The sequence below is a fragment of the Bombus flavifrons genome, chromosome 5 (genome assembly GCF_040668555.2).
Source record: "Bombus flavifrons isolate JBK064 chromosome 5, iyBomFlav1_principal, whole genome shotgun sequence".
Taxonomy (NCBI): domain Eukaryota; kingdom Metazoa; phylum Arthropoda; class Insecta; order Hymenoptera; family Apidae; genus Bombus; species Bombus flavifrons.
Genome location: NC_138446.1, coordinates 15,231,763 through 15,239,744, shown reverse-complemented (window position 1 = coordinate 15,239,744; position 7,982 = coordinate 15,231,763). Strand labels below are relative to the sequence as shown.

The following is a 7,982-nucleotide window of genomic DNA, read 5'->3' as shown; positions in this document are numbered from 1 at the left end:
ATCCTTAAAAAGACGACGATTGCCGGCAATCGAAAGGAACAGTCCAGTCGGTCGAGTTCCGCGCGCCTCCCCCTTTTTCGAATCGTTTTCGCGGCTAGTGCTCATGCGCCTGGGCAACATATCACCGCGTCGAAGTAGCGTCGGGGACTGTGAATGGGACGACGACGCCGACGGCGACGACGCTCGACGTACGAGCTACGAGGGAAAGAGGACGAGCAGAGAGAAGTCAGTCTGGCCGCGCGCGCCTACGATCACTGTCGACCGCCGGTCTCACGTCGTTCTCTTCGTACCGGCGGGACGGTCGTTTCAATTTAAATTCTCTACCGTCTTCGACAAATATAGTTCTCGATCGTTCCCTCGAGTGTCTTTTTCCATCACGATTTCATCGCGCGTTACATCATTCCTTGCGTTGTTTCTTATCTTTGGTAACTTAGAAAAATCATTCTCTACTTTCCTAATTTCTGGCTTTTTCCTTCTGTCTGTTTGTTTGTTATTTTTTCCACGAAGCTTCTTTAATGAGATATAGCGAACGAATCTGTGAAATAGATAGGAAAATAGCCGTAACCGGTGCTTTTTATTTCTTTGATACACCGTAACGATTACGGGCTGCGTTCTTGCACGCTGTCTCACGTGGACCACGCGACAGTCACGAATTTAAATTACGGAGATTCTAGTTCGCCATCGCTTGGAATGCTTTAATTTCTTCCACGGTGTCGGTATCGCGATCGACGTGGTGCCACTGGTGTCCATTGCGCGCTCTTTCTTTTCCAGGAATGCAATTTCGCGTGTCCGTACGACTTCTGGTGTTCCAGTGAGAATCGTCTGTCTCTGACAAAGTATAATTACACGGGAATACGACGACACAGGTAAGCGTGATAATTCATTGAGAAAGAAGAAGATTATAACGAAGATTTTTATGAAACGTTTCGATCAATGTAAAATAAGCCAACAGGCGTATCGTTCGATTTTCTTCGTAGCAAAGTGTTTCTTTTTCTTTCACTCGAAAGTCATAACTGTAATATATGAGCTAATACAACGTGCGCAGATACAATTTTTCATCAACGCTCTACTATCTTCGCACAATATTGAAATACATACGTGTCTGTGAATTGACGTCCGTTTCTACTGCAACTCCTTGAAATTGCCTCTGAATTCTAACGCGTGACAAATCATGTACTCGGAAAATTGTTAATCCACGTACTTTAATCTGCATTGGATACTAAAACGCACGTGTTCGTCTATAAAGAACGTGTTCGTTTCTATTGATACACGCATTGTTACAAAATCCGCCTTTACGATTTTTAATTCACTCATTTCTATCTCTATCAAGTATCAGTATACACGTGTCTGCGTACGAACGTTCGTTTGCATTGCGACTCCCTAAAATTCCACGTCGAGCTTCTACGTACCGTTTGAAGTAGGCCAAAAAACAACGCGCACAAACACGATACCAGAGACAGGTTAGAGAAAATAGAGAGGCAAGGTCCGCGATGTTCGGACGAGCGTAGGCTGGCGAAAAAAGAAGAATAGAAAAGAAGGCGATTGGAATGGGACGGTGGTAGGTGATCGAAAGGGGGAAAGGTGATCGGGACAACGTGGAAAGGACTCTAGCCAGTTCTGAATGACTGGCGGCGGGCAAGTGTTGCCACGTGCCGACGAAAACTTGGCCCGATAAATCATGAATAGGGTCTCGTGAGTGTGTAGCCAATCTTGTTTCTGACGGGGCGGTCGAAATTTCGAAAATCGAACGTCGACAACCGCGAACGATTGAACCTTTTAACGCGAACGGTGTCAGAAGTCGGAGGAAACCACTTACCGTCACCTGCGTCCCTTTCCGCCGACTCGTTCGAAAGTGTATTAACCAACTTCGACGTGCAGATATTTACGAGGATGTAAGCGTTCCGAGAAACCGAGGCGCTTAGCCGGAGCCGGTGCGAAGCGGTGCTCTCAAAGTAAAGGCTCTACCTGCTTTGATTCCGCAACGTTTTCGCTCTTTAATTGAGATACTTTCGTCTTTATCGTTAATGAGCGAAATTCTTTCGATCCGTCCGAATGATATCGAATTTTCGGACACATCGAATTTTAATGGAAATTACATACCGTGATACTTGCTTTAATTTGCTTTCATTGGATATATCGAGAAATATGTTCGTGATGTTTTCTTATTATTCGTTTGCCGAGATCCCGTGCCGATACGCGGGGTAAATGTGAAATTGTGCTGTGAAACGTTTGTCCTATGTATCGAACGCACAAAGAAATTCGTGACTAGCTAGAACGATCGCATTGCCGTGCGATAGGTCTGTTACGAGTAGGCACGCTAGAAACAAGTTTCGATAGGAACAAATTCTGGAATTTATGCAATACGCGGAATTTAGGATTTATGAATATACAATAGAAACAAGTTTCAACGCGAAGAAATTACGATAGCAATTTGAAAATCGTCGTTTAAGTGCAACAGCGCAAGAGTAGATATTGCATATCATATCTCTGACAGAGTAATAAATTGTTTTAGAATAGAAACGAGGAAACATCTAACAAAGAGAAGTCGAGCGTTAAATGCACGGTATCCGCGTGGGTGCTTGGCAATACCGCGCGTAAACATAAGACAGAAATCGGAGAAGTTTCAGTCTAGTTACCGGCGATACCTCGTTCTCGTCTCTGATCGGTCGGTTCATCGTCGAAACGAAGAGAAGGTAAACCAAAGGACGGCAACGAGTCAACGACCAACGCAGGAAGACAAATAGCGCGAGATAAAAAATTTCGCGTACAGAGGAATACACTCAGCCAAGGTGATGAAAAGAGATTGCAGTTTTTTGAAAGTTGCGAGCAGCGGGCGTGAAGAAGTTCGGAAAATACACGAGGTGGCACTCGGCGTGACTTTCGACGCGGAATAGAAACAAACAGCGTTTCGGTGATTTGCCCTAGCCTGTCTACGAAAATAAACGGAAGGTCCAATAACACGAAAATAGAGCGTGTATCTCGCGTATCGGCGACCGCTATTTCGATTTGCACACAATCGAGCAACGCCTTCGCTGTTTGCTCTAGATCTCGCCATCACGGCCGATCATGCTGTGGCAGGATTTATTGTTGTCTGACAGCAAGGATGGTCTCGCGACACTCGTCAAAGCTATCTTTAACTCGTCGATGACACTTGTAACTCACGCTATGATTAATGTAGTCTCATAAATTATTCGTCAGACGGTTGTCGAGTTTATCCAACGATTATGCGCGCGTCGATCATCCGCCATTCCTACTTGACGAGCTCGTCTAATTAGAAAATGATCGTCGAACAGTGAACGAATAGAAATTGAATCGGGCAGCTCGAGACTCGTGGCTTCGTATAACCCGTTGACGCAACCGAATCGAGGCGTGCCTAAAATTCTCTATGTAACACCATGTGACACAGATACCGAGATCACCTTTTTCGAAAGTCGGCCCCCATGATCGCATCGAGTCACTTTCTGCCGCTCTGTAGTCGAGATTCCCCGTCGCAAATCATTCTTCGTGATTACTTTTACCTTCGAATCGAACGCGATCTACCGCCGAGTCGTATTTCTCGACGCTTGGTTTCTATTTCTTGCGCTGCTCCGGTAATTCGAAGAAATTAATTCGGAGAATTCAAGGATACACCGTTTGCAAATTGGAGGAGAAAGGACACGGCTGCTCTCGTATTTTGCGGGTTATGAGACCGTTCTTTTGTCATTCGTAGTTGTACGAAACCACGACCGACCGTGGGTCATACGAGTCCCTATCCAATAGCATTCGCAGAAGCTGAGCTGCTTGTTCTCGTAAAAAATTGTTATAAAAAAGGAGCCGACAAAAGAGAGCGTCCTATCCCGCTCGATGGACCTTATCAGATTCCATCGAGTTGCAGCATGACAAGGTCCCTGACACGCAACATGCTCCGCGAACCTTACGATTTAACCTTCGTCGTATATTTTTCTCCTTTTCTTCTTTCTACGATCCCTCTATCCCGTATCATTTATTTCTTTTGATCGGACCTTACCTTTCGAGGTTGATAACGACGAGATTTAATCGATCAATGCGTTCGCTGCTGCGTTAAATAATTTCCATTCCACACGGAAATCCCACGATATCCGTTTTAACGCGTTCACTGGCACCGCTGACTCGTTAAATTTCTTTTTACCTAATCTCTTAGAATCATTAAAATAAAAATCTCACAAATCTGACAAATCTCACGAAGTAAAAAATCACAGTAAAATATTTCGCGTAATACTTCATTAAAAATGAAATGTCATCGCGTAGGTACGTTGCAATCTTTTGCAACAGCCGCAGCAAAATATGTATTTGTTACGCGTTAAATCTCAATATTGATCTAGTCAACGAAGCGACGACGCGCGTCGCCGTCGTAAACGCGCGAACGAGCGTTTACAGTTTGCGTATACACACCCAGAGCGTTACTCCAGATTTCGCGGGGCTTTTCCTTATGCACGGTTCACCGTGTAACGTTCGCTTTCGAGAAACTTCTAAATATAGTCAGCAGTATGAACAAACGTGTTCCACATATGTAATAGCTTAAGCGGACACATGCGTGTAGACGCGTAGAAGGCACATTGGCGCGAGACCATGGCGAATTGTAACGTGCTCGAAGAATACCCGAGGCGCTCGATACCGCGACTCCTCAAGGAAATAGTAATAAAAACGTGCTACAACCAGGTACATTTACTTTCTCTCGCTGACCTTCGTCAGCTGGCGAGTCGGCCGCGGATTTCGAAAACGCCTTTCCTCTAACTTTTCACCGGCAATCGCGAATGAAAACGAATGCCAAATGTGAAAACGGTGACTCTTCCTGTTGGCTTTGACGAAGGAAAATGACGATGGTCTCGAGGCTGAAAATTTGTTACGGAGTCACAGGAAACTTTGATCGTTCGAACCATCGAGAGCTGACAAATTTCGAACGATTGTTCTAAAAGAAAAATTAAGAAACGAGAATGAAGATCGAAGAACAATGGTGCGAATTTGTAAAGTCGATCGGAGAATGCGAAAATTCTTAAAAAGAAAGTATCGCAGTTTCTTTTGATTAAAAAATTATTTATGTAGAACAGGGGACTCCTTCACCCTGCCGAAAATTTATGTTTCCTGCGACTTTCACGACACTTTTAGCATCGATAATGAGCTTTTGATATCTTTATTATCTGTAAATCTTCTCAACATCGAATTTATGTGATTTCGAATTACGTTACACGTGACATCGAGTTTACTTTAATGTGGTTGGTGATTGAAGATAGGACAGAATTTAACGCGCGATATTTTCGTCCAATTTAAACTTCAAAGAAACGAAATTTCATATGCACCAACCTAATATAAGAACTGGCTACTAAGTATTTTTTTCAGTCGCATGGATTTTTATACACGGCATAGCCCGTAGATATATGTTTTTATTGAATACCCTTCTTATTCTTGCGCAGCATTTCGCTCACGAATCACAAAGTTTCTCATACTCGTTCGATCCGTACATTATCGTTCCTCGAAGTTTATCGAAAATGACGGAGTTTGCCGCTGTTTCCGGAAAATTTGCCTATTATCCGCTGTTCGAATAGAGACGATGAAAAAGAAACGGAACGGAAGGAATATAATTCTGACGATATTGCACGGCACGTACGTTACGACTCGCGATCTTCCGCGATAAAGCACGCGTTAGGTGGAATATTTATTTAGCACGGCGCGAGATAAGGGCGGGAAATTTATCCGGGACAAGCGGAAATACGCGCGGTGAATACCACATTACGAAGTTCCCGTACAGGTTTCCATGTCCGTCGCTTCGAACCAGCACCTGTCGCTTGTTAAAACGGCTTCTATCATTTCGCGCAATTGCATTCGAAAGAACAATCGTCCACCAAAATTCCTTGATCTCGCCTCTAAAAATCTATCATTTCTTGCATTATATTTTCACGTGTTCCATACATTTTACGAATGAAATATTGCAAGAAAAAAAAAAAAAGAAAAAAAGGAAGCGGTCTGAAGGGGAAGCGAGGGAAACAGAGTTAAAAAATAAAATAACAGAGGAGAAGAAGTAGAGGGCAGAAAAATATTTTGGAAGAAAGAAGCTTCTTTCCACACCATCGTTCGATAGGCTTGAAACGCGTTGAAAGGAGCGATTAACCTGTTGCCGGTGGAGTAAAACGCCAGCTTCGTTAAGAATGTGTTAAAGATCCGGCTCTTAGCGTTGGCTGTGAACCTCGCCACCATGAGCGTAACTATATCGACGATTGTTCACGACGCCATAAATCTGTTTCTGCGGCCTTTTAATATCGCGTCTGTTTACGACCTCCATCTCGATACGGCTCTCACGATTTCTTTCGCGCGGTGAGAGAAAGAGAACATCTGTATTTAAACGCTATTATGAAAACAGGGAAAGGACGAAAAGGAATAAGAAAAAGAAGAAGAAGAGAAGAAAAAAGAAAAGGCAGTGAAATAAAGCGAAGAGGAAAAATAAAAAGTACAAGCATTCACCGAGTAAAAGAAGGCGCAAAAGTCAGCCAGCTACGCAAGATTCACGCGAGTCTCTCACGACACAAGCGTAACGTATAGGCACGCTCAATACGTCTTCTACCTCGAATTTAGTGCCCGTCGTTTGTTCCAGCCACCAAGGGAATATAATGAAGAGATTACGATTCGTCGCAACAGCAGATTCGATTTCGCCTTGGCGATAGTTGCAACCGGGCGATAATTCTTTACTAATTAAGGACACGTAACGTTGGAGCATCGCGACGCATAAATGAACGTGGGTAGCGGTAAACGAGTACCGAGATATTCTTAGTAAGACGTCATGTATCCGACTTAATTGAGCCACGTGCCTTGCAACGCGTCAAACGGAAATTTGTACGAATCAGTTTCAAAGTTAATTAGAGTCTCGGTGGTAAGTAAACGTTCCGTCAATGTAACACGATGGAAGATTTGCGGCTCGTGTTTCGTCGTTTCGCGTCGCCGCGAATAGGGTCGCTGGATGGAAATTTCACACCGTTGAATCTACTATTTCGTACAATTATTCGAACCGAAACAATCGGAGTAAATTTAATAAAACTAGCCTGTGAATTCAATGGAACGATATCGCGTGATTAATTGATTCTCGCTTATCATGCAGATGAAACGAAATATAAAATATCGAATGAAAAACGGTAGTCAAAGTCGATTTCGCGGCCCGATTGCTTTTAAGCTGGCTAAAAAAAAAAAAAAAAAAAGAAAAAATCACGAACAATACAACCAGACTGGGAGATAAATCTCTCGATAAGAGAACGAAGTCTTCATAGCCAGCGTCCAAACGAGATACCCTGTCAAGATTTTTATCTGTTTAATTGCCGGCAGCCATTAAAAGGTATATTCGACCGATGGAAACGCTTAACCGATTTATTCCTTGCCACGTACGAAATTATCGATCCGACTGTGACAGTCCACCCGCGGAAAATTAATTTCTTAGCCGCCCCCGTTTTCGCGTGCGCTTAATAACCCCGCACACCTCGTTAATTACCATTGGGGCAGCTGAAAGTTACGGCGCATTTATCACCATGTCGTAGTCGAACCCGAAGGAGAAAGAGTACAACGCCATCGATTTTCGTTCGCAATTTCTTGCAGGGTGAAATAAGATTATTCGAGCGAAGCTAATCAATTTGCCGGATTCGGTTATGAACAATTTTTAAGCGATCTACGTTCGAAAACAAGCTGTTAACTCGTTATTAATGGCGTGGTAAGCTGCGAAACATTGACAACTCGACGGCCATAGCTTTTTCACGTTTCCTCGATCGATGTTAATATTCTCAATTTGTAATTATCGTAATCCAGTAGCTCGTCTACACTATTTTATTTCTATAGGCTATTTCGCTGTCTATTTCCAAGTTGGAGATTAAATCTCAAGACGTTGAAGCTCGGATGACTCACAATAATCCTACGTTGCTGTGTTTTCTTCCTCGAGTGTTTCAACTTGAAATTTCGTCGAAAGTTTTCTAGTCGAACGGCATGAGGAT

At 43.4% G+C, this 7,982-nt stretch overlaps 1 protein-coding gene across 1 annotated transcript in view; it reads left to right on the top strand.

Moving 5' to 3' along the window:
• The first annotated feature begins 241 nt into the window (after positions 1–241).
• The window catches only part of LOC138180128 (receptor-type guanylate cyclase Gyc76C), a 101,225-nt gene continuing 93,484 nt past the window's right edge, over positions 242–7,982 (top strand). The window contains exons 1-2 of the transcript XR_011173209.1: positions 242–425; positions 772–866. The gene's annotated coding sequence lies outside the window, so the exon portion shown is untranslated. The remainder of the gene's footprint in view (positions 426–771; positions 867–7,982) is intronic.